The sequence below is a fragment of the Acanthochromis polyacanthus genome, chromosome 19, assembly GCF_021347895.1.
Source record: "Acanthochromis polyacanthus isolate Apoly-LR-REF ecotype Palm Island chromosome 19, KAUST_Apoly_ChrSc, whole genome shotgun sequence".
NCBI classification, from domain to species: domain Eukaryota; kingdom Metazoa; phylum Chordata; class Actinopteri; family Pomacentridae; genus Acanthochromis; species Acanthochromis polyacanthus.
Genome location: NC_067131.1, coordinates 554,021 through 577,828, shown reverse-complemented (window position 1 = coordinate 577,828; position 23,808 = coordinate 554,021). Strand labels below are relative to the sequence as shown.

Genomic DNA, 23,808 nt, shown 5'->3' with positions numbered 1-23,808 from the left:
AGTGCTCTGTCCATGTCTGTTGTTGGACTGTAGTGCTGTACAAAGCATGAAAACTAGAATGGATGGGGAAATTAGCTGTAAACAAGAAAAAAGAGCACAAAGAGGACTAAAGGACGTCCACTGTGAAACTTTGTCTTAAATCTATTCTGAACATGGAAAACAAAGGTTTAAATGCCTAAAAACTGCTGTCCAAACACCAAGGGATCCACAGGAGGAGAACTGATTGGTTAGTAGGGGATGTTTTCTCTGCATTGATTGGCTATCGTCATCATGATCATAGATGCGCAGCATAACCGACCGTGGTGATATCATGGTGATGTTCAACCACTGAACTGAACCAGCGTTTTTCCAGAAAACCCAGAGTTCATCCTCCACTAACCCCACACCGTTTCCTAGGTCAGCCTCTGCTCTATCTGGAGCTAGTTCTGTTTTTGTTGCATAAAATCCTCATATTTGATCAATATTTCTGATTTGATGGTGGCTCTAATGTGTGTGTGACAGACGGTGTTTGAAGGAACAAACCCAAAGGCAATTATCACCGACTCTGAGCTCTACAGAGCATGTCACCATCATTCTTCTGCTCCACGCTCAGCTGTCTCATCAACATGATTTGCAGCTGTTGCTGTTTTCACATTTTAAAGCTTGTATTACCTGCCCAGCTCCCAGCAGCAGAAGCACAGAGTTAGCTGGTGAACATGAAGTGTAGCATAAAGCATTCAGCAGGGAGGAGATAAATCAGATCTAAAGAGGGAATGTTGGACTTGTCTGGAGATTAGTCTGGAGTAGCTGCTAATGGATGAGTAAATAAAACCTAATTGTGGATCATTTTGCCTCAGAGGTTGTGTTTTAGATGGACTAATAGACCTGTTGTTGCGTTTGATGTATTCACTGCTTTTAAAGAAAAATGAAAACCTGAAATGTTGCTAAAACATTGACTTCCAGGTCTCCACGTCTCTGATTTTACACGTTCCTATTGGTCAGTTACCATTTACAGCCTTCTTCTGTTAAATTTACATCATTTTATGAACTATTTAGAATGTCAGAAACAAAATCAGGACTTTATTCACACTTAAATAATGAAACTCTAGTCAATGAAGCGTTTTCCATCAATCCGTCCTGAAACCATCATTAAATCAGTTGAATTAACCGTCTTGTAAGTGACAGTGAACACACCATCGGGCCTGTAGTTTAGCAGCCGCTCACAAAGCTCAGCTGATCACCACTTCTTTGTTTTCATCCCTTCATCCTTCCTTACAGATGATTTCAACAAGATGAGTAGATTAGAAGCTGGTGATGTGAATAAATGAGTGCGTTATTCTGAACCTCTGAGCTTTTTATGAAGTGCACCACATAAATTCCTCATAATTAGGATTTCAAACCCCATCTCCCGGTGGGTTGCTGCTCTCACATGTAAAGATTTGACAGCTTTTACAGGAAATCGTTGTCCTGTTGAGGGCATTTTTAAACCGGCTGCCACTCAAACGTAAAACGATCAGAATCTGCTGGAACAGACGCTGAAGAAAGCTGGAAATCCATTCACACACATGCTGCTAGTCATGTATGTAACTGGTATAAGCATTAAATATTTCATCAACAGTTAGACTAAAGCGGTGTAATGTCCTGTAAAAACACTTCAAAATAACCATCGTATAAAAATACTGTAGTTTTCCATCATTAAGGTACATTTTCTAGACAGAATGGTAGAAAAGGTAAATTACACGTGTAAAAACCATGAAAATGTGACAGTTGCTGTAATTAAAGCAGATATTTCTCATTTAACAAACAAATCTCGTATATTTCTGTAATATTACAGCAGGATTATAACATTTTCTGTTAATGCTAACTAGTTATATCTAATTGTAGGAATATATCTAAAGTGGTTAACTGGAATTTAGCATTTTCATCCATCAAACGAAAAGGAAATGTTGTTAAAACTGTACTAAATTTGAATTGTACTTTATGGCTTTTTAATGTCAAAAATGAAAAACTTAATAATAATAATACATTTTATTTGTAAAATGCTTTTCAAAACACTCAAAGACGCTTTTCTTTTTAAAACTACGACTTTACATTAGATCTGACAATCAAATGTAATCATGTTTTTTAAATTGTGTTTTTCAAAAATATGAGAGAAACTAGACACAATTACAGATTTAATTTAATTTTTCTGTTTTTTTATTTATATTCACAGCGTGCATAAAGTTGTAATTTGATATTTATAATCTAGAGTCCAAAAACAGTCCACAGCCAGTAAAAAGAAGCTGCTTTCTGTTTTTATTTCTGCTCTTAACACCTTTTTAAAAACCGTTTGATCATTAATGATGCCTCCAACCCTCAGACTGGAAACAGCAAAAAGAAACTGGTGTCACAAAAATAATTAGATTAAAGCCACATAAATTTAATTCTGCTGCACATTTTATTATCTCTCCTGGCGTTTTGTGATCTTTGTGAATCTTGGGTCCTTTAACCCCAAATAAATGAGACTCTTATGTTTAAACTGCACCAGTTTCTACATGATTGATGAGGTATTTGTTAAAACACAGAAATAAATATGATTTTTTTTAAAGAAATATGCTTTCTTCGGTTGCTTCAAGCATCGTGGGACGCCTCAGATTCACCTGGTGAGCCTTTAAAGGGCCCCGAACCTCTGCTTGGGAACCAGCTGTGTAGGACGTGGTTTCTACATGATGTATGTAAACTGGAGCAAGAAAACCTTCATCGCTAATGGAGGAAAATGAAGAGCTGCTAATCACAGCTTATGTGACAAATGGATGAGCATTAGCAGAAACTGATCCAGCTGTAAAACACTGCAGCTTCAAGAAGAAGAAGAAGAAAAATGAGCAAACCTGTGAGTGAAAGACGCTACTAAGGATGCTGATAATAAGAGGAATAATATTACTGAGCCCCGTGTTCCAGTAGTTCCTGTTGGAGAACGACTGGCTGCTCTGTTGCTCTCAGCAGCAGATGGGATCTTTCTCTCGAGGAAACTCTTCACTTCTGAAAGTGTCGCTGCTTCTTCTCAGATCTGTTCTCCTGCTCGTATAGAAAGCATCATTTCTGACAGATCAGGAATCAGAGACTCACCTGAGCTTTCTGCTGTCACCCGACCTGAACTCCTGCTGCTCCATCGTTTCCTCCCGGCTTTGCTTTTCCACCAAAAATGTCCTTTTTTTGTTTTCCTGTTTTCACCTGCTGCCCTCGTTCCTCCCAGCACCTGTAGGAGTTCAGACCGAGCCTCAGCGTTGGATGTATGACTTCACCAGCTGGATGTGATCTCCCACACAAATTAGAAATGAAAGCCCTCCTCTCCTTCTTTTCTGTCACAGTGAGCACCAGTGGTGGTGAAGGTGAAGACAGGACGTCAAAGAATGTGTAAAGGAAAGTGTTGAGGTGTTTTAGCCCTCAGTCTGCATCCTCAGGCTCCCCGCTGTTCGATGAGGATAGAAGATGAGCGATGATAAAAAGCCTCTTCAGTGAGACGCCGGTTCACACTTCAGCAGCGGTGATGCTTCCCCTCCGTCTCCTCCTTCCTACCCCTCTCCGCCTCCTTTCCTTTTTCCCTCTCCCTGAGCAGATCCATGGGAAGTTCAGCAGATCTCCTTCTGCACCTTTGGAGGAAAAACTTTTGGGTCCAGTTGTTCTGATGATAGTCCGCAGTAAAAGGGATAAAAAAATGGTGAAGCAGGGATCAGATTCTGGTCTCTCAGGTTCCCCTCTTTGCCCTCTTTCCCGTGAGGATGTGAGCTGATCCAGATGTAGGAGGATGGTGGTGGAGGACAGATGTCCACTAGCAGGTCCTCATCCTGTTGCACTGCTTTGGCTTCCCTCCCCTCAAACGGGAGTTTCCTCTCCCTCTCTCCTCCCTCTCCGATGTGCCGCCGCTCATCTGCCGTGTGCTGTCACAGTAATCCTGCTTTCCGTTTCCTTCAGAACTCCCATCTTTTCCCTTTTTTTCCTGTATCTCTCTCTATCTCACTCCATCACAGGAGGGCTGTATGTGAGTCCTGATAATAACGGTGTGAGGATTTAGCTTCCCTTCCTCTCCTCCTCTCGCTCTCTCCAGCATCAACCCCTCCTCCTGCCTCCACCTCTCCTCCTCCCAGCCCACTTTTCTCTTTTCTTTTTTTTTTGCTCCCATTTTTATTCTTCTTCCTGTCATGCATTCTGCTTTCTTTCCCCCAAATCACATCCTCTCTGTGCTGCTCTGTTGTTTCATTCCATCTCTTTTCTTTCTTCCATCAACAGGTGCAGACTGAACCCATTAATAGTCTTGTTTTCCCAGTCAGGACCTCAGAGTCTGAATCCAGTTCTACAAAGTCGATAAGATGACAGAACAAACATCACCGTTAACTTTGTGCTGCTGAAACAGACTCAGTTAAAGGTTTCACACATGAAGTTCCTCCAGTTCTAACATGTCATACTCAGCGTGTGAAAATGATGTTATCATGTTTTCTGAGAAAATAATCAGCTTTGCCGTGCAGAAAGTGTTGACAGAAAGCCAGACGTGGTCGACAGGTGTGACAGATTCATGAGGCAGCGAGGGCAAATTTAGGGTTTTTATTTTTACAAACTCAAACACAAGACTCTTCCAAATGTCCCCACAACTGTAGGAAAACCGAAAACAATGTTTTGGTCTGGATTAGGGTTAGGGTTAGGGTAAGGTTTAGGGGTTAGATATGAATGGGAGTCAATGGTAAGTCCCCACGGGGATATAAGAACCAGACGTGTGTGTGTGTGTGTGTGTGTGTGTGTGTGTGTGTGTGTGTGTGTGTGTGTGTGTGTGTGTGTGTGCGTGTGCGTGTGCGTGTGCGTGTGCGTGTGCGTGTGCGTGTGCGTGTGTGTGTGTGTGTGTGTGTGATCTCATCAGTAAATCCATTTCCTTCATGTCTTCTTGTTTCACATATTCATGATGGAAACTCATAAAGCCTCAGCATTTATTTTTTTGCCTCACTGAAACACTTTTCTTCGCTGTTGAACGTACCATAGTAATTGAAGCATCAGTTGCATTGTGGGAAATGTAGGAATATGAACAGTTAATCAACTTCTAGAAACTATCACTCAAGTAATTTTTCATTATTTATGATAAAATTATTCTCCGATTATTGATTTAACGCACTTTTATCCTGGAAAATGATTCTATCCTTCCATGAATTGACTTAACTTTAAACTGCTGTTTCCTGCAGCTCGAGCACACCAGCTCATCTACATCTGCTCACACACTGTAAAACTGCCCTACGTTGCACAAGGTGATAGGAACAAGAAAAGCAGTCAGAGAATTCAGTCCTCCTCCAGGGCTGCTCAGTCATTGTTTCATTTCTGATGGACAAAACCTTTAATATAAAATCACCTTCCTCTGAGCACAGGCGTGTGTTCTGCATGTGTACGTTATGTACGGACACCGGATCACGTGACCTAAATATGTAGCAGGAGAAACACCCCCACAGTTTAATCAGCTGTTCCTTGGATCATTTCTGATGGATAAGTCCTGATAAGTCCTCAGAGGTGGATTTGTAGCAGGATCACAATCAGCTGATGTAGTGTTCTCTGGTTGTCATGGTTACAGTGACGCCGTGCTGCTATCTGGCAACGATACAGAAATCTTTAACCAATCCATGGATCCAGACTATAAGCTGCATCACTGCCAGAATCTGATCACCTGGTCCTTGAGTCATTTCTGACCTTCACTGGAAATTTCAGACAGACGTTAATTGTGGCCAGTTATGGAGTTTTACAGAGTTTTATAATGTTGTATAGCGTATATTTTGGTGCACTTGGGGAGCAGATCTTTAAATTTAGTTTTACTTTGAATAATGACACTAAATGCTTTCTCTTCTCTTCTCTTCTCTTCTATTCTAAATTCAGCTAAATATTTGAACCAGAAATCAATTTTGGAAAACAAAATGACACAGAAAGTTTTTTTAAAAAAAGTTTATGCCCTCAAAGCAGAGAGTCTGATTGTTTTTGAGCTCCAACTATCAGTCGTGGCTGCTGGTTCTCATTGGTCAATGGACATGTTAACGAGGTGAAAACTAAAGAAAAAACAACCTGGTTTTCACCAAAGGGCTGAAAATAATTGAAACGAAACCACAGAAATGATGAATGTTCTGAAGTTATTGTTCAAACAACAATGCCCTTAACGCCATCATAAATACCGAGATCTCATTATAAACTAGAAATCTTTGACTTTGAATAAAAGTGTTTTCTTTAACCCGTCAAATTAAAAAAAACTAAAAGAAATCATTACCAATTGACAGAACGTTAAAAATATTCTGCAAATACAAAAACGCTGCACAAATAGTGGAAAAGCTGCTAAGTGGAGCTTTGGGTTGAGATTATTTTCTTGCATGTATTTGAATTCATTGGGATTAGTGCCGTATTTCTGGAGATAATTAAGTATTTTTGTGCTGCATTGTGATGGTCTCTCTTTCACCTCACAGCTGACGAGTTTTTGAGATTTGAGGGACGTGACGGTTAATTGGAAAGACAATCGACACGTTAATCGATGAAGAAAACAATGTTTGGATGCCATATTTACCTTGGAGTATCGACAGGATAAACAGAGCCGGTGAATGTGACAATAGACCTGGAAGTGCTGCTCGCATACAAATCCTGTACGCCGCCTGTCTCACTCAGATCAAAGTGAAGCTGTGAAGCAATCATCTGCTTGCAAGCTAAGTGAAAAGCTACAGAGAAAAGAAAGGGGGGAAAAAGAAAAATCAATCCATCATAATTCCTGCACCTTTCATTCCTCAGAAAGAAAACACACAGTCTGTAGTTGTGTTGGCTCGTCATGACATGCATGAGTTTGAGCACAAAGGACAAAGCAGTGAGTTTTCAGTGCCTGATTTGTACCTTTTTCCTCCTACTTTTGGCTTTAATATTGCAAAAAAGACACAAAAAGTGTCACTTTGCTGCTGTTCCCCTCATAGCATCGGACAGGTTTTCGTGGTTTTAAAGAGTCGTCTCTTGCAGGTTCTCATCTCTTCTAATAAAAGCTGCTTTCTTCCTTTTTCCTCACTCGGCAGCTTGGTCAGGTGACAAGCCTTTTAACGGCTCTATAAATACAGACGAGTGTTAAAATAGATGTGAGACTGTGTGACTGAGGTGTTCTCTTTGTTTTTTTCCTATCTGTGGTGGATTCAGCGATAGCTCTGATGAATGGAGGAGACAATAGCAGACAGATGTTTCTGAGGCAGCTGGACGGCGTGGAACATATGTTCTCTGGACAGCAGCCGATCGGATCCACAGATTAACTCAGAATCATGTTCGCTGCGAAAAGCTCGCCGGCCGACAAGCAAATAATTAATTCTACAATTATGTGTGTTGTCAAAGAGGATTTGTGGTCTATATGTGCTGTGAGATGAGTCAATGAGACCGGCAACAAATCCACAGCTCTGCCAGGAACATCTGAAGCTCTGAACACAACGTGGACATTATATAATCTGATTTATAGATTAGGACTTCAGACATGCATAGATAAGCACAAATGTTCAGGAAAAGTGGCTACTGATCAGGCCAAAGGCACTATTTTCCATCTTTTAATGACTTTTTCACTTCTTTATGACATTCCAGTGATCACATGAGCTTAAATAAGCGCAAATCTCAAGTAATGTTCAGAAAAAGTGACAACAATTTGAGGATCTGGCCTCTAAAAAGTGAGAATTTGTTGCTTTTCTTCAACTTACCCCAGTGTAGATGGAACATATTTGACTTTTTCATTGTCTTGGCTTTTTTTCACTTTTTTGGGACACCTTTTCACCTTTTCACCTTTTTATGACATTCAGATGATGACATGAGTACAAATTTACACAATTTTTTTGGCCATTTTCAAGTCAAGTGGAAGAAATACTAATGTCCAGGATGTCAAATGTTAGAATTTGCTGCTTTTCTTTATCATGCTGTAGATCGAACATGTTTGATGTTTGGACTGCCCCAGAGGAAAAGAAAATTCCAAAAGAGATCTCAAAAATGTCTCATTTACTTCTCCTAGACAACTTTGAGATCCGTGTGACACCAAACTGAGACTAAGGTTTATTTCTCCTGTGTCTCATTTTTTTCTCCTGAGCAATAAGATGCACTAAATCTCAGTTTAGTCTCCTTTAAAGTCTCAGAAGAGATCTCAACAAGCTCTCATATAATTCTCAGAGTTTCTCAACTTTTGTGTCTCTTTGTGATCTCAGGCAGAGAAATCAGAGAGCTCTCTCTAAGAACTCCATCTGTTCTCATCCCAGCTTCAGTTCATGCATCTCATACTAAGCTCAGAGAGAACAAATGAAGAGATCTCCACAAGCGCTCACTGAATTCTCAGACTCAGATCAACGTTTTGGTTGTTTTTAATCATCTAGTATGTTGACTTTATTGTAATCCACATGATTTTTTTAAATTAATTAATAAAGATTCAGATTACTTTATTCATCCCAAAAGGGAAATTAATTTGTCTGTCAGCTCATCTGCTATTTGCTATAGAATTATAAAGCCTGATCGCTGTGGGTACAAAGATCTTCTATATCTTTCCGTCCTGCAGTCCAGAGAGAGGCCCATCATGATATTATGAGTGGATGATCCGTGGTGTTTAGAATGATAAATCCAGTCAAGTGGGAGGAGAGGGTGACATGATTGAAGTCACCATATATTATTATAAGTGCCTCAAGATGTTTAGGCTGTATCCTGGAAACTTCTTATTTGTTGCAGCATTTCTAAGGTGTGTGTGTGCAGATTAATATATGCATAGGGTGGCATAGCTCAGTGGGTAGAGTGGCTGTCTCACACCCAGAAGGCTGGGGTTTGATTCTGAGTCTGTCGTGGAGGTGTGAGTGAGTCTCACATATTGCTCTGTAGAAGCTCCACTATTGTTCATTTTCTTTTCCAGAGGAGAAATAAAGGAGCCATTAAACACACTGTATTGAGATTAGCAAGGTATCTCCCACAAGTCTCAAGTATGACTCCCTCTAATTATCCTGTCTCACCTATTTCTCCTAGTGAATTTTAGGAGAAACGTATGAGAAACCTTTAGACAAAATAGAAACTAAAATGAGCCTGACATGAGAATCTCAAATTTGTCTCCTGAGCTGTAGAAGAGCAAGCTTTGAGCAGTAAAATTTTCCTCTGGGTCTGGTCAGACCAAAGACACAATTTTCACTTTTTTATGACATTTTTCATTTCTTTATGACATCAAGTGATCACATGAGCACAAATAAGTCTTGTTTTTCGGGAATTTGAGCTCTTTCTGAAACGTGACACTGCTTTTCTTCATTTGATCACATTGTAGATTGAACATGTTTAATGTTTGAGTCCAACTCAGACCAAAGAGATAATTTTTCACTTTTTTGATAATCGGGTCATCAAATGAGCTTAAATAAGCCACAATTTTCAAGTGATGTTCAAGCAAAGTGGCAAAAATTTTAGGATTTGTCCTCTAGAAAGTGAGAAATTGCTGCTTTTCTTTATTTTATTGCATTGTGGATTGAACATTTTTAGAGTTGTAGACTGACGGTCGAATCAAAGACACAATTTTAGATGTTTTATGGCATTTTCCACTTCTAACAGCTATCCTGACACGTGAGAAATGATCTTTTAATCATGAATACTGTTGTTCCTGAACTTTAACAATGTAATTTAAACCTAACTAAACTTAAACAGAAGCAGCACAAACCTGCAGTATAGTGTCAGAAGAGCAGATAAAATGTTGTCTTCCATTTATTTCAAAGCTTTATTGGATATTTCATGGGCCAAACATGTAATTGGTTTTCAGAGAAATGATTCTCACACTATTCCATTATGAAAACAGTCTTCGGTTACCTTTGCCTTCATGTTTGAAACACCTGGCGAAGGATTCAGTGCTCTGGACAGCTCTGTTCACTGCAGCCACTGAAAGACCTCGGGCCAGACGACGTTCCTCCAGCTCTTGGCAGGTTCGGTGAATCATCCTCCTGGCTGACAATTCTGTTATTGTGCCGCAGGTCAGGCTATATTTAGGGTTAGTTGTGCAGCTTGTTTTGGTCCTCTGTAAAATAACAGAACGGACATTCAGTTAATGGAGCCGAGCCTGTGAGCTAACTGTTGACTCAAGTTACTCTGATATCTGCAGAACATGGTGTTCACTTTACCGTTTGATCTGGAAATGTCCTTATTTGTTTTCCTGAGGAAGGCTGATGTGAGCATTACTGTCCAAAACTGACAACATCCTCACACCTTAAAGCAGGGGTCGGCAACTAGATGTGGCTTCGGGCCAAAATTTGTGTGAACAATCGAACAGCAGGCCAACCTGCGGGGGGGGGGGGGGGGGATACCGCGAGCAGTGGAGCTTCTACAGCCGATTGCTGCCGCTTGGGACACACGTCTGATCACAGATGTATTAAAAATGACTCCCGAGACACACACACGTTTTGCACACACTGTTGCTCAGTGAAATCTGGCTGGTACAACCATCAGACCCGTAGCGCAAACACGGAAATGCCCGGCAGCAGCCGACCACGCCAGTTTCGTGTTGCGGCGACGGACTGGCTTGGCTCCGTGCCAGTGGAACCGCAAACTGGTTTTTAGAATGAAACAACTAAGCTCTGAACTAGCACTAGCTCCTGGAGCCAGCGGGTGGAAACACGGTATATGGGTGCGATCGATTCTTCATTTTTAATAATCTCAAACATTGAAAAATTAAATAAAATTTTCAAAATCATCTGGCGGGCCAGATATTATTCCTAACGGGCCAGTTTTGGCCTGCAGGCTGCCAACTTCCTACCACTGCCTTAAAGGATTCTGAGCTGAACTTTTTCTTAACCGAACAACCTGTCAGATCCCCAACAGAGATTATTACTTGTCCTACTGAAAACAAGACCCAAAGTTCTTTCTGTGTTCAAACTACTCGTTAAAGAGCCCATATTTTGCTTTGGGGGGTTTTAACCTTTTCTTTAGCTTTATCGTGTTTATGACTCTTTATCTACCTGAAACGCCTCGTTTGAAGTCCAGACTTTTCTACTGTCACTTAGTGATGTCACCATGACACACATTTCTATCACAGCTGCCTAGTGGCTCCTTTAAAGGGCCATCAGACTAAGAATGTGCAGCTTCTTTGCCATTACTAGAGCTGTGAAAAGAAGTTATAAGTTGTTGTTTATTCAGGTTAAAGCTAGTCTCTGCTTTCAGTAACGTGATGTTTGAGCTGAATAATTAGGGTCAAAATCAGAGATGTCAGGCCTCAATTAATAATAGAGTTCCAGCATTTCTGTCAGCTGATGGATTGTAGACTTACAGCGTCTGCTTTGGTCAAGAAGAATTTTAAAGGTTATGCTTTTCAAAGCATTTAAAATGAGCCAGTGGGAAAAGAAAGTTGCATTCATTTTATCAATATGTTCTCATTTCTCTTTGAAAGAAATGTTGGACAAATTCTGTATTTCTTCGTGTTACATTGAATTAAATGTTACCAACAACTGGCAAAGTGTTCGCTGTACTTTTAAGTCACTTCTGCTGAAGGTAACCCCTATACTTAGAGATCTTGGTTTATGGTGCTAAACAACATTACCGCTTTTGTGGAGTGAGCTGACCAATCAGAGCAGAGGTGGGGCTTAAAGAGACAGGAACTAAGACGAAGCATTTTGGACAGAATGTCAGAAAAATAATCTTTCTGTTTTTGACATTAAAGCATGTAAACATACTCTGAGATAAAAATAAAATTCTAACTAGTAAATGGGCATCATATGGGCTCTTTAAGACCTACTTTGTTATGATAAGAAAAGAATGCAGTGATCCTTTAAAAGAAATCAGCACTCACTCTACTTTTGTTGTTTTTATGGGCTTATGTGGGTTTTCTTTGTGCATTTTGTGGCTTTGTGCTATGAAAAGGGGAACACAAATAAACTTTATTTACTTACAGTTGATTAATATGAAAATCACAGTTTTCGCTGGGCTTTGTTGACCCAGCCATCCACCCCAATCTTCTGCACCTTTATAAGATAGATATAAATATTCAAAAGCCAAACTTCTCCCAGCTGTAAGGTCTCTCCCAGGTGAATGTAAGCATTCGTTCTTTCAGACATTTGAACAAATGACTGATGCCTTCTGAAATGTGCTGTTTTCGTTGGGCTGTTGCAGCGCTGCCACTGCTCTGCTGCTCTCCACATTTATCTCCGCTGTCTGCTTAGCATTTAATCAGCTCCACCTCCATCCACCTGTACGCTGCAGCTCCAGGCTTCTGGGGAAGATGTCTGCTATCATCACTCCCCAATCTCTCTCTCTCTCTCTGTGTAAGATTACATCCATGCTTCAGGGAGTGATTAGGTCAGAGCCGAGACGCCCAGCACCGACTGTACTGCTGTGCTGCAGCCTCATATCAATAATCTTTTCTGGCCAAACAGTGGATAAAAGACAGAAATAACTTTACAAATTGAGCACAACCTCGAGCACAAGAGCTACAGGATTTTATGCATAAAGAAAAACTTTTAAAAGCCCAGTAAAGTGGCACAAAACAGAGGCAGATGCGAGAAAAAGCGAAGGAGTGAATAAAACAGAACAAATTTGTGGCATGAATGGTACTTTAGCTTGAATGAAAATGTCTTTGGAAGCCTGGATGGGAAATACTATAATACTCTGACAGCTAAAGCCTCGTCTCTTCTGGGCCTTAAACCTAAGCTGCTCTAAAACTGACAGGAAACCAGTCAATGATACTGATGATATGATCCATCTCTAAGTTAGATAAACGGCTGCTGGACATGAAATGGTCTGATAGGAAGTTAGAAGAGTTGATGATTAGAGATAAAAGCAAAGATAACCTTCTGGAGCGCAGCCTAAGAATGAAAGCCCTAATTTTAGACATGTTCTACAGCTAAAAGTAGACTGAGCAAAAATCCACAACCTAACTGATGAAAGACAGCTCCGAGCCCAGAATAAAGAACAAATCTGAACCACTGGGGCTGCTGCTGATGTGCTTGTTGCTGATAATGGTGTTAAAAATGATCCAAATCTTCAGTTTAATGTGGCTGGGCTGGAAGAAACTCTGAGACACCAACACTTAATATCCAGGTCACAGTGTCAGAGAAGCTGCCAGCATCACTGTGTTTCAACCAGACACAAAGCAGTGTCATCTGCATAGCAATTAGACCCAATTTTATGCTTACAAATGATCATGCTTACAAATTATGTGCCCTAAAGGAAAGAATGCAAATTTAAAACAATGCAACCACGAAATTGAGCCCTGGGGAACAGAAGCAGACATGAACCAGCATTTCTCCAAAACTCTTTATTAACTCTTTATTACGGGAACATATTCATTAGTCGTTGGAGTCTGTGTTTTTTTTCTCAGACAGCTTATTGTAAGGTCGGCTCTGTCGAATGTAGAACGTTAAAATCTAATATTCTAATAATCTAATATTCTAACATCTAATATTCTCCAGCATCAGCAGCAAATGGAGGATCATTTGAAACCTTAATGAGAGCAGTTTCAGTAGCATGGAGAGTTTATCAAGTAGGTTGTTTTTATTCATAACATGATCTAACATGCCCTAAAATGTTTGATTTTACATTTGGAGTAAAATTGCACAAGAAAGACAGAGATGATTGTTTTTTTTTTTAACTACACACCAAGAAGAAACATCTACGGTCTGTCCAAGAGCAGATTACATGAAATCCAACATGGACTTTAGTTGTTGTGTTGGTTTGGTCAACAGGTTTTTAAGAGTCTGTTTGTGTTGCTTGTCTTTGCTAGACGGGAGTTTATTTTGGTGTAGATGGCATGCAGATTTTCAGTGGGATTGGCAGCACTAATGCTTGGATTACTGGGAGTCTGTACCTCAGAATTTATGAGAATGATAAACTGACTGCATTTATAAATCACTTTTCTCCTGAATATACTAGACCAGCGGTCGGCAATTGGCGGCCCGCGGGCCAAAACTGGCCCGTCAGGAATAACATCTGGCCCGCCAGCTGATTTCGAAAATTTGATTTATTTTTTCAATGTTTGTCATTATTAAAAATGAAGAATCGATTGTGTAAAATAATCAGAATGACAGGTTTAGCAAACTGTATGATACAAAGGCAATGTTAAAAATTTCAGTGTTTACCAGACAGTGTAGGTCTAGTTGGCTGGGCTGGTATTAAACGTCATAACACGGTATCTGGATACCCTAAAATTTAATTTGCAATACCGTCCAAAACACAGATTCTACCATTTCTATCAAAATTCATGCAAAAATGCTGCATCTGTCAGAGCTCCCTCCTCATCTGGCCCCCCAAGACCCCTCCCTACCTGTCTCTCTCCTTTTCTCTCTCCCTCTCTCCCTCCTTTCAGCAGGTCCAGAACAAAGCAGTCACTGCTGGCTGCGATTTGAGAATCAGCCACCTCTCCAGTACCTGGGCAGCTGGATCCCATTCCAGTAATCACCTCTGCAGTTAGAAGACCGGCTGAACTCTCCACTCATCGTCAGATTGTTGTATTGGACTCATGCAGTCAGTACTCTCTCTAGCCTTCACGTTTGCTGAGAATTTACAAGTCGCTAACTCTGCTTCTCCTCCCTGCCTTGACAGAACCAGCTGCCCGGGACCGGTCGCAGCAGCCAGCCGAACCCGCTCTGGACCGAGCTCCCCTCTGAACCCCGCCTGGACCCCTCCTTCCCTCTGAGACGTCTCTGGTTCCCCGACTCCCTCGAAACAGGTTCTGGACCCAAAGTCTCCGGCCAACTCCTGCCGTGAGCTCCCCTCGGAACGAACCCCTTGCCCGCTCCACATGTTGCTCTCCACGCTCTGCTCCCCCCGCCTCGTCAGATCCAACCGCCGCCAAACCCCAGCTCGAACTCAGACCAACTGGACTCACTCCCCTTCCCTCTCGTCACTCTAGCCACACAGCCATTCTCCATATTCACCCTCCTCTGTCAATAAATCTCTTCCAAATTCCATCTCTGCCTCGGTACTGCGGTTCTCGGCTCGAGTCCAGTCCGTTCTTGTGACAGTATTGAAGCCAAATATTTGTTAGACAGCAGATCCTCTACTGTAGACTGTATGTAGAAGATGGACGCATCCTCTGGATCTGGAAAGTAAAGAAACATGGAAGTGGCCTAAACCTGCAATCTGTCTCATGGCCAGCAGGGGGTGAGGGCAAACAGAAGTCTGATTGTATAGAAGTCTATCAGAAAATAACCCAACTTCTCATTTAATTTGTTACCTCAGTACACATTTTACTAATTGGTTTATCATCCCAATCACAAATTTCAAGTCTCTTTCAATACAACATGAAATTTATTTTGTAATTTTCATCATATTTGGTGTAAAATAAATGGTAGTATTTATATAGCGCTTTTATCCAAAGCGCTTCACATGATATATCACATTCACCCATTCATGGTGGAAGCTGCCATGCAAGGCGCTAACTACGACCCACCAGGAGCAATTAGGGGTTCGGTGTTTTGCTCAGGGACACCTCGACATGAACACAATGGGCCGGGGATCGAACCGCAACCCTCTGGTTGTGAGACGGCCACTCTACCCACTGAGCTATGCCGTGTACAATTTAGGGCGGGGCTACCTTGTGATTGACAGGCCACTACCCTATCACCATATGTATTGTCCTCATGTCAGATTGACTCCTCATTTTTTTACATCCTGTTTCCAGAAGTTAAGATGGCAGCAGTCCCAGGCCAGACTCCAGGTTTTAGGCTGATGTTCATGTCACTGTTGATACGTCCATGTTTTATATGAAGGGTTTGGAAGCAGAGTGGTCTGACCCACTTTCTGTAGTTTTTGAGAAAAATGGGTTCAAAGTTTTGTGTTTTTAAGAATGATTTAACATTCCAAGCACTGCTGTGAGGCTATACAGGAAGTCCTTAACTTCTGTTCGATCCTACGGTCTGACCTGAGTCGGAACTCTGGTGAAAATGGAAACAAAGCTGTTACTGCATCACGATATCCATCAGTTTACATATTTATACAACTACAGTAACACAAACAAGCCTTAGCTCACACTGAAACACAACTAGTAGGAAAATACCAGTTAAAATGTGAACTGTAAGTCTGACTAATGCTGGGAGCCAATATGAAGTTCGTGAATGTGGAAGAATCCAATGTAAATGTAAACAAAGCTGTCTGATAGCATGACGACTGTAGATACGGTATTCATCTGTTCCACTCCATAACTAATTTCACTGAACCAGTTCTGACGTTATGCCGTACGGTGAAACGACATAAGTCAGGGACGTCGTACACCGAAGATTTCCCGTATTTAGATTGTGGGTTAGACCACTTTGCCACTAAAATGCTACAGAAGTTATATAAACTTAGTTTGTATTTGGGTTTCTAACCATCTATATACAGCCAGTGGTTTCTACTGGTGGAACTGGCAGACATGAGAATGGTGGTGACTGCAGTGATGAGGACATACATTACAGGACTGGAAGAAATGGGAATGGAAGGACACTGTCGCCACATTCAATTCAATTCAGTTCAATTTTATTTATATAGCGTCAATTACAGTCAAATCGTCTCAAGACGCTTTACAGAACCCATATGCCTGACCCCCAGAGCAGCCCAAAGGAGACAGTGGCAGGAAAACACCCTTTTAACAGGGAAGAAACCTCGAGCAGAACCCGGCTCTATATAGGGGGGACCCATCTGCCTGCTGGCCGGGGGGGTTGAGAGGGACAGAAGAGGGCAAGGGGGAGGGATGGGAGAAGAGGGGGGGTGGGAAAGGAAAGAAAGTACAACACACATTTGGATACATGCATGACAGGATATGTGACACAGACAAAGTATAAGCTAACATTGAAAACTGACTCATAGTTTACTCTTATGATGTACGGCTCTGACATTAAACATACTCCATATATAGCTAGCAGTAAAATTCAAACAGTATGTAAGTTAGCATAACAGTATAGTGAAGGCAATGCAGAGTTGACTGGTGGAAAAAGGGAGTTGGAAGCAGAGGGCTGGAGGAAGGTCAGCAGCAGCATCCCACAGTGGACATGATGGAGACTGGACCAGCTGGTGGAACATCAACCACAGATCTGAAGCATCCAGCTCTGGGACCAGGGACACTCGGAGAAATAGCACAGGGGGAAACAGAGTGAATGTACTGCAATAATACATATTAAATGTAAAGGTAGATAGAGAAGGGCTCAGTGCATCAAGAGAAGTCCCCCAGCAGCCTATAGGCCTATAGCAGCATGACTAGAGGCAGAACGAAGGGACGTCCAAGAGGGAGTCAGCTGTGCAATGAAGACACAAGCCGAACCCCTGTGGGTCACCCAGTCAGCCCCAACTATAGGATTTGTCAAAAAGAACGTTTTAAGCCTGGTCTTAAAAACAGAGAGGGTGTCTGCCTCCAGAACCCAAACTGGGAGCAGGTTCCACAGGAGAGGCGCCTGATAACTGAAGGCTCTGCCTCCCATTCTACTTTTAGAAATTCTAGGAACAACAAGTAAGCCTGCAGCTTGAGAGCGAAGAGTTCTACTAGGATAATAAGGTACTATCAGATCTTTAAGATATGATGGAGATTGGTTATTAAGAGCTTTATATGTCAGAAGAAGGATTTTAAATTCTGTTCTAGATTTAACAGGAAGCCAGTGAAGAGAAGCAAGTATAGGGGAAATATGATCTCTTTTGCTAACTCCTGTCAGTACTCTGGCAGCAGCATTTTGGATCAACTGTAGATGTTTGAGAGAGCTATTTGGACAACCCGATAATAAGGAATTACACATACAACTTTATCTTGAGATGACTTAATTAGCTGCATGATTTTGACTGTCCTGCCAGTCTGCCACCACCACATCATCTCCACCAGTCCTCTGATGTGTCACATTCCTTCAGAGAACAAATGTCACTGAGTCCTCCAGCAGAAATCCATGAACAGCACCTTATCATACATACTGCAGTGACTTCTATCACTAGAATCTCAGCTTTTACCTGTTTTTTTTTTTTTACACAAATGCTGTCATATACTGTATAACCCAGTGAAATGTCAGGAAGGGATGAAAAAATAGAATTCACCTGGATCTGACAGCAGGAAAACTGTGGATCACCAACACAGATCTGATGGAAATATAGAGTCAGGTGATAATTCCCGCTGCTAAAATCAATCTATTTCCATTGACAAAACCATCTGACCCATTGTTAGTGTTAAAATGTGGATCGGTGCAGCTTTAAACCAGGTGTTTTTAAGACTTTTAATGGGATTTTAAAGACCCATTCTGGTGAAAACCAAGTTTTTTACTTTGTTAACATGTCCATATTGTGATATTTTCATATGCTGGAATATATTGTGTGAACCAATTAGGAAACTGACTTCACAGCTGAACATTTCCACCTTGAAAATACAGCGAACTAATGCTGGTCTCAAAAACATGGATTTAGATTTCAGGGGTTTCATATGTCATAAACATGAGGAACCAATCCTGTCCACCTGCAGGGTAGGACTTCCTGTGACATTATTGTTCTTCAGAATCAGTTTTCAAACATGTGGGGCTGAATTACTCCAAATTTACAACTTGCTATTGTGCACAGTGGAGTAGTTTTACAGTGTTTGAGCAGTTATAGGTGAGCTGGTGTGCTCGAGTAGTGAGTGGAGAAAGAGGCGAAGAGTCATAGTGTAGCATCACATTTAAACTATTTTAAGGCAGGAAAATGATTATTTTCATGGAAGAAGAGCTTTAATTGTGTAACTTCTATACATGGAGATGAGTTTTTTTGGGTCAAATCAGCAACCAGAGGGACTCTGAAGGCATGATATATAATGTTCTAAGTTTATATTTTAGTATCAGACACTTCGCTATGTGGTTTAGTGTGAATTAATGCATGAACAGACCTTCTGCTTTATCAAGATCTGAAATCCAGATAGACGCTGAAGCCACCGGCTGTCTGGGACACAATCAGACATGGACCTGTGTGTGTGTGTGTGTGTGTGTGTGTGTGTGTGTGTGTGTGTGTGTGTGTGTGTGTGTGTGTGTGTGTGTGTGTGTGTACAGTGGTGAGGACAGATGTTTAAACAGCCAATCATCATCATGTAAACAGCTCTGTAGACTGGACTAATGTGGGGTGAATATTAAAGAGTGAGACAGAGAGTGAGACAAAGGAAGCAGAAAAGAGGAGGAGGAGGAAATAAAGCCTTCAGCTCGTATTAGAAAGCAGCCATCAGGGCTGAATGCAGATTTGTGATTAGCCCACATTCGTGGTATTTTTATCAGTCAGTGCAGCTCTTTGATGCAGCCGTGTGTTGTCTGAGGGACAGTTTTCCAGAGTTCTGGTTAAATTCCGGCTGCTCCGGGTGGAGCTGGTGGAGCTCTGAGGCCGCCGGGACGAACACCTTTACCAGCATTCAACTGTACTGTCCACCCTTATCTTCATCTCCTCCTCCTCCTCTAAAGACACACTTTGAAAGCAAAAATAGCTGGAGAGCAGAGAGACATGAGAAGTGTCAGATCTGTAAATAAACTGGGTCTTTGTGCTGCTTCTTTGAGAGCGGCTGACATTTTAAAGCCTGCCAGGTATTAATACCGTTTCCTCATGAGACAAAGATTGTATACGTGGACGTGCATAAGTGTGTGTGTGTGTGCATACGTGTAGACTGCATGTGCATGTTGGTGCATATTTTCTGTGTGACAGACAGAAGGACAGCGGCTCGGTTGGTTTGTCGTTCTTCACCCTGAGGCGTAGCTGACAGATTTTACAGTTTTATTCTGAATGAAATTCCCCCGACAGCCAGTCATGACCCAGACAGAGCAGAGAGCAGCACACATGCACGGCATCAAACGTGCACGGCATCAAACGGAACAATCAGACGGCTTCTTTTAGACCTTCCAGATGATACCGGGCTGATTGGGTCAAATTCTGTAAATGTTCATTTTGTAGAGTTTGTGACGTTTAGTTTTCCAGTGATTCAGTGTGGTAGGAATGGGGTTTTGGGCCAGAATGTTTCACATGATAAAGACAAAACGCCATTTTTCAGAGATGATTGTGCTGACAGAAGCTGAACTAACGGGCAGAGATCAGAGACGAGTGTTGGCAGTTAAATTAATTATTGTTTAATAAAGATAAATGCTCCAGAACGTCACCCACAGGTTTAAAAACAGCGTCTCAGGCTGAAATGTAGAGAATAAGTGAAGCTGAGGTGAATCAAGTCGTGTTAAACTCGGACTGTAAAACAATAATTTAGGAATTCAGTGGAATTTACTCATCTTGACTTGTTCACCTCACGTAAATACAGAACAAAGTAAGCAAGTAAAAAATATTTTTAAAAGTCCACATCTGACTGTCTCATATTTGTCAGTCCTAAAGTTTTTCAGGCTCATTGATAAGAATAAATTGTCTTCAATAATACAACCTGCTTTGACAGAATAATACATTTCAGTTATATGAGGGTCCAAATTTGGTCCAACAATGTCCACATCTCTGTCTTCTAACCAGAACCACTGATTGGCACCAATGTGAGGTGCTAGTTTCCCCCCCCCCCACACACACACACATTCAGATCCAGGTCCAGGACTGTACCTCCTGACTGGTTTGTTCCTGATTGTCGTGAAGCTGGTCTCTGAGAAGAATCATCTCTAAGATCACAGGTTGGAGTTCAGCAGGAGATCAGAGGAGGTCATGAAGGCGTGTTGGAGGTTAAAGGCTAACGGAGAGAGGAGAAAATGGCCATAAAAGACGCCCTAAATACAGCTGAAGATTCAAGGTCATTCCTCCTGTTCTTCAGCGTCTGCTTTCCTCGTGGTTGGTTTACCAAGTGGGAGGTCACTGCTAATTATCTGCTGCTGTCAGACCTGGAGGAACCAGAGACTCCGGGTCGCCTGGGATTCTGATGGAGGTCCTGGGCACTAAAACACACACAGACACACACAAACACACACATGCACACATCAGGAAGCAGCAGGCGAATGTGCAGTGTTTCATTACACTCCTGATTTGGTCATTTATCATCACAGTGAGGTCACAGTGAGGTCACACACAGCGGCCGACACATGTTTGTCTGCAGGGAGGGAGAGCTACGGCACATGTGTTTAAGTTGTAAGAGTGTGTTTGTTTGTGTTTCCTGGATCAGTTTCCAGTTCAAGTTAAGCCAATAAATGTGGTTTAACTCAGTGGAAGCTGTAGATTATTAAAGGAGCAGATCTACAGACTGGAAAATACACCGAGTTTGACTGAAAGCAACTGATGGAGGCTAAAAGAAGAGGAAAGTTTGGACATAAAGTTCATCAGTTACGTCAAACTTTTCATTTAACTCTTACTGTACTCAGTGTAAGTTCCTGCCCTTCTGCTCCTCAAATAAACTTTAGGTTTGTATTTATTGATACTTGTTACGTCCTCCGTGTGGTTGATGATGACTTTGTAGAACCTCTAGTGGTTGGTGATGGACTTTATAGAACCTCTAATGGTTGGTGATGGCTTTGTAGAACCTCTAGTGGTTGGTGATGGACTTTATAGAACCTCTAATGGTTGGTGATGGACTTTATAGAACCTCTAATGGTTGGTGATGGACTTTATAGAACTTCTAATGGTTGGTGATGGACTTTATAGAACCTCTAATGGTTGGTGATGGACTTTATAGAACCTCTAATGGTTGGTGATGACTTTGTAGAACCTCTAGTGGTTGGTAAGGACTTTATAGAACCTCTAATGGTTGGTGATGGACTTTATAGAACCTCTAATGGTTGGTGATGGACTTGGTGATGGACTTCTGGAGCCTGTATTGATCACAGCTGGCTGGAGACAGGAGCTCCAGATCCCACCTGGTAGACATCAGGACTGATTGGCCTGGAGCTCCAGACCTGCTGGATCTGCCCGCCTCCCAGCCCATCGGATTGGGCCACTACCTCAACTCCTCCTCCAATGAGACCCCAACAATCACCACGCCTGATATAAATCTACAACCAGACTCTCAGTCAGAGGCTGGGGTTTAATGGGACCAGGTGGTTCTGGTGCTGCTTGTGTCCTTTTGGTTTGTGTCTGCATGTTCTGCAGCCACTGAGAGGTGGAACTCTGAAAAATAGCTTCTGTTAGCAGCTGTTAGCTTGGTGGAGACTTTAGCTTCTGTTAGCAGCTGGCTAACTGGATGAGAAGCTACTCCTGTGTGTGTTTCTGAGGGGTGGAGTGAGTTATTGGAGGAGTGTGTTTGAGGGGAGGAGTGTGTTTCTGAGGGGTGGAGTGAGTTATTGGAGGTATGTGTTTTGGAGGCAGCTGTTTTATTTAGTTAATTCTTTTCATTGATCTACATTAGTTTCTGTGGCTTTTGTTTGTTTCAGGAGTTTAGTTGATCTGTTTCTCTTTAGCTCGGTTGACAACTCTGTTATCCTTTGTTTGTTTTAGAAACCATCTCGTCCATCTCAGCTGCTAGAACCTGGAACTCCTTCAGGGCAGTCATGGTGTGTTGGTGGCCTCAATCTCTGGTCACTTTTATTGTTCAGTCACTCGGGTTTGGATCTACAGACTTTCACATGTGACATTCCTTATCTTTCTAAATGATGGATTTAATCTGAATCCAGGGATCTTCAGTGATTTGACATTTTCTTGTATCATCTCCTGATTTATGATCAATAATATTTCACAGAGTTGGTCGGTGTTCTTCTGTCTTCATGGTGTGGTTCTAATCTGGAGCACTGATTCACCAGAGACTGGCCCTTCCAGATCCAGGAGTCTTTATTCTCTGGATTACTAATTGTGTGACTTTTGGCACCAACTGGCTTCACTTATTTTAGGTGAGTCACATTACATAAGTATTCACCCCATTTAATTACTTATTTTACATTTTATATAAATTGAATTGACATTACCATTTCAAAATCTGCTTTCATTTTGATACAAAACAGAACAAATCCTTGTCAAAAAAGCAAATTGTGTTGACCTTGATTCACGTTGAACAGCAATAAAAGTTAACATCCCAGAATTGAATCCTCTTTGTCGCCGTTGTGTTTTTGTTTAATCTGATGAAATAGAAATAAACAAAACAAACCAAAAAAAAAACAAAAACAAGCCTAAGACATCCAGCAGTAGGTGGTAGGGAAATCAAAAAGTCAAAAGCATTAAAACAGAAAATCACCAAAAGTCCTCAAGCTGACAGGAAGTGTGTTTCCAGCTGGATGAGGTTGTTTGTTCAAGGACCAAACTCTAAGGGCTTCATTAAAAGGAGCTTCCACACAAATGTATTTTAATATATGCGCACCTCACATAAATGTTCAGCATGCTGCATAAATCCCCTCCTTCTTGATAAGCTAATGTATGAACAGACGGTGTGTGAATGTCCCACTGAGGGTTTGGAGATGGCGATGGGATGGATCTGTTCAGAGATCAGATCAAAGCTGCTCCGGCTTCAGTTCGTGAACCTCGGTGATGCTGCGTTTTTCCAGAGCAGCAGGAATGATGTGCTTCAGTCTGCGATTACATTATTGTATTCTAATACCTTCACCCAAACCATGAAGTTAATGTGGAGATCAGATATCAGAGAGGCTGTTTGTGTTAAAATGTCTGTTTGACACTGTTTCTCAAAATCTGAGTCATAATAAGGAGAAAATGTCCCAAAACACACTGTTCTGTTCGAATTCAGCTTTCAGTGAACTGCAACATCTGGATCTTCTTTTTCCACTGTTATACCGCCACCTAGTGGTTAAGTGCTGTCATCACCAGTAGTGGAAGAAGCATTCACATTCTGCACTGTAGTTTTGCTTAAACAATGTAAACATACTATATTACAAGTAAAATACTGGTTTGGACGATAATAAATTCTCCTACTGTAAACATTAGATCATTAATAGAGAAGCAGCATTTTACTGATGTAGTTCCTGCACATGGAGCTGCTTTAAAGTTATTTATGTACAGTTTTATGGAAAGTAGATCAATCTGAGG

At 41.5% G+C, this 23,808-nt stretch overlaps 2 protein-coding genes across 2 annotated transcripts in view; one reads left to right on the top strand and one right to left on the bottom strand.

Annotated features, from left to right (window-relative positions):
* Positions 1 to 4,074, bottom strand: part of LOC110959431 (glutamate receptor ionotropic, NMDA 2C-like) — a 60,305-nt gene extending 56,231 nt beyond the window's left edge. The window contains exon 1 of the mRNA XM_022206296.2: positions 3,085 to 4,074. The gene's annotated coding sequence lies outside the window, so the exon portion shown is untranslated. The remainder of the gene's footprint in view (positions 1 to 3,084) is intronic.
* The window catches only part of si:ch73-127m5.2 (uncharacterized protein LOC561202 homolog), a 179,108-nt gene that overhangs the window by 141,015 nt on the left and 14,285 nt on the right, over positions 1 to 23,808 (top strand). The window lies entirely within an intron of this gene.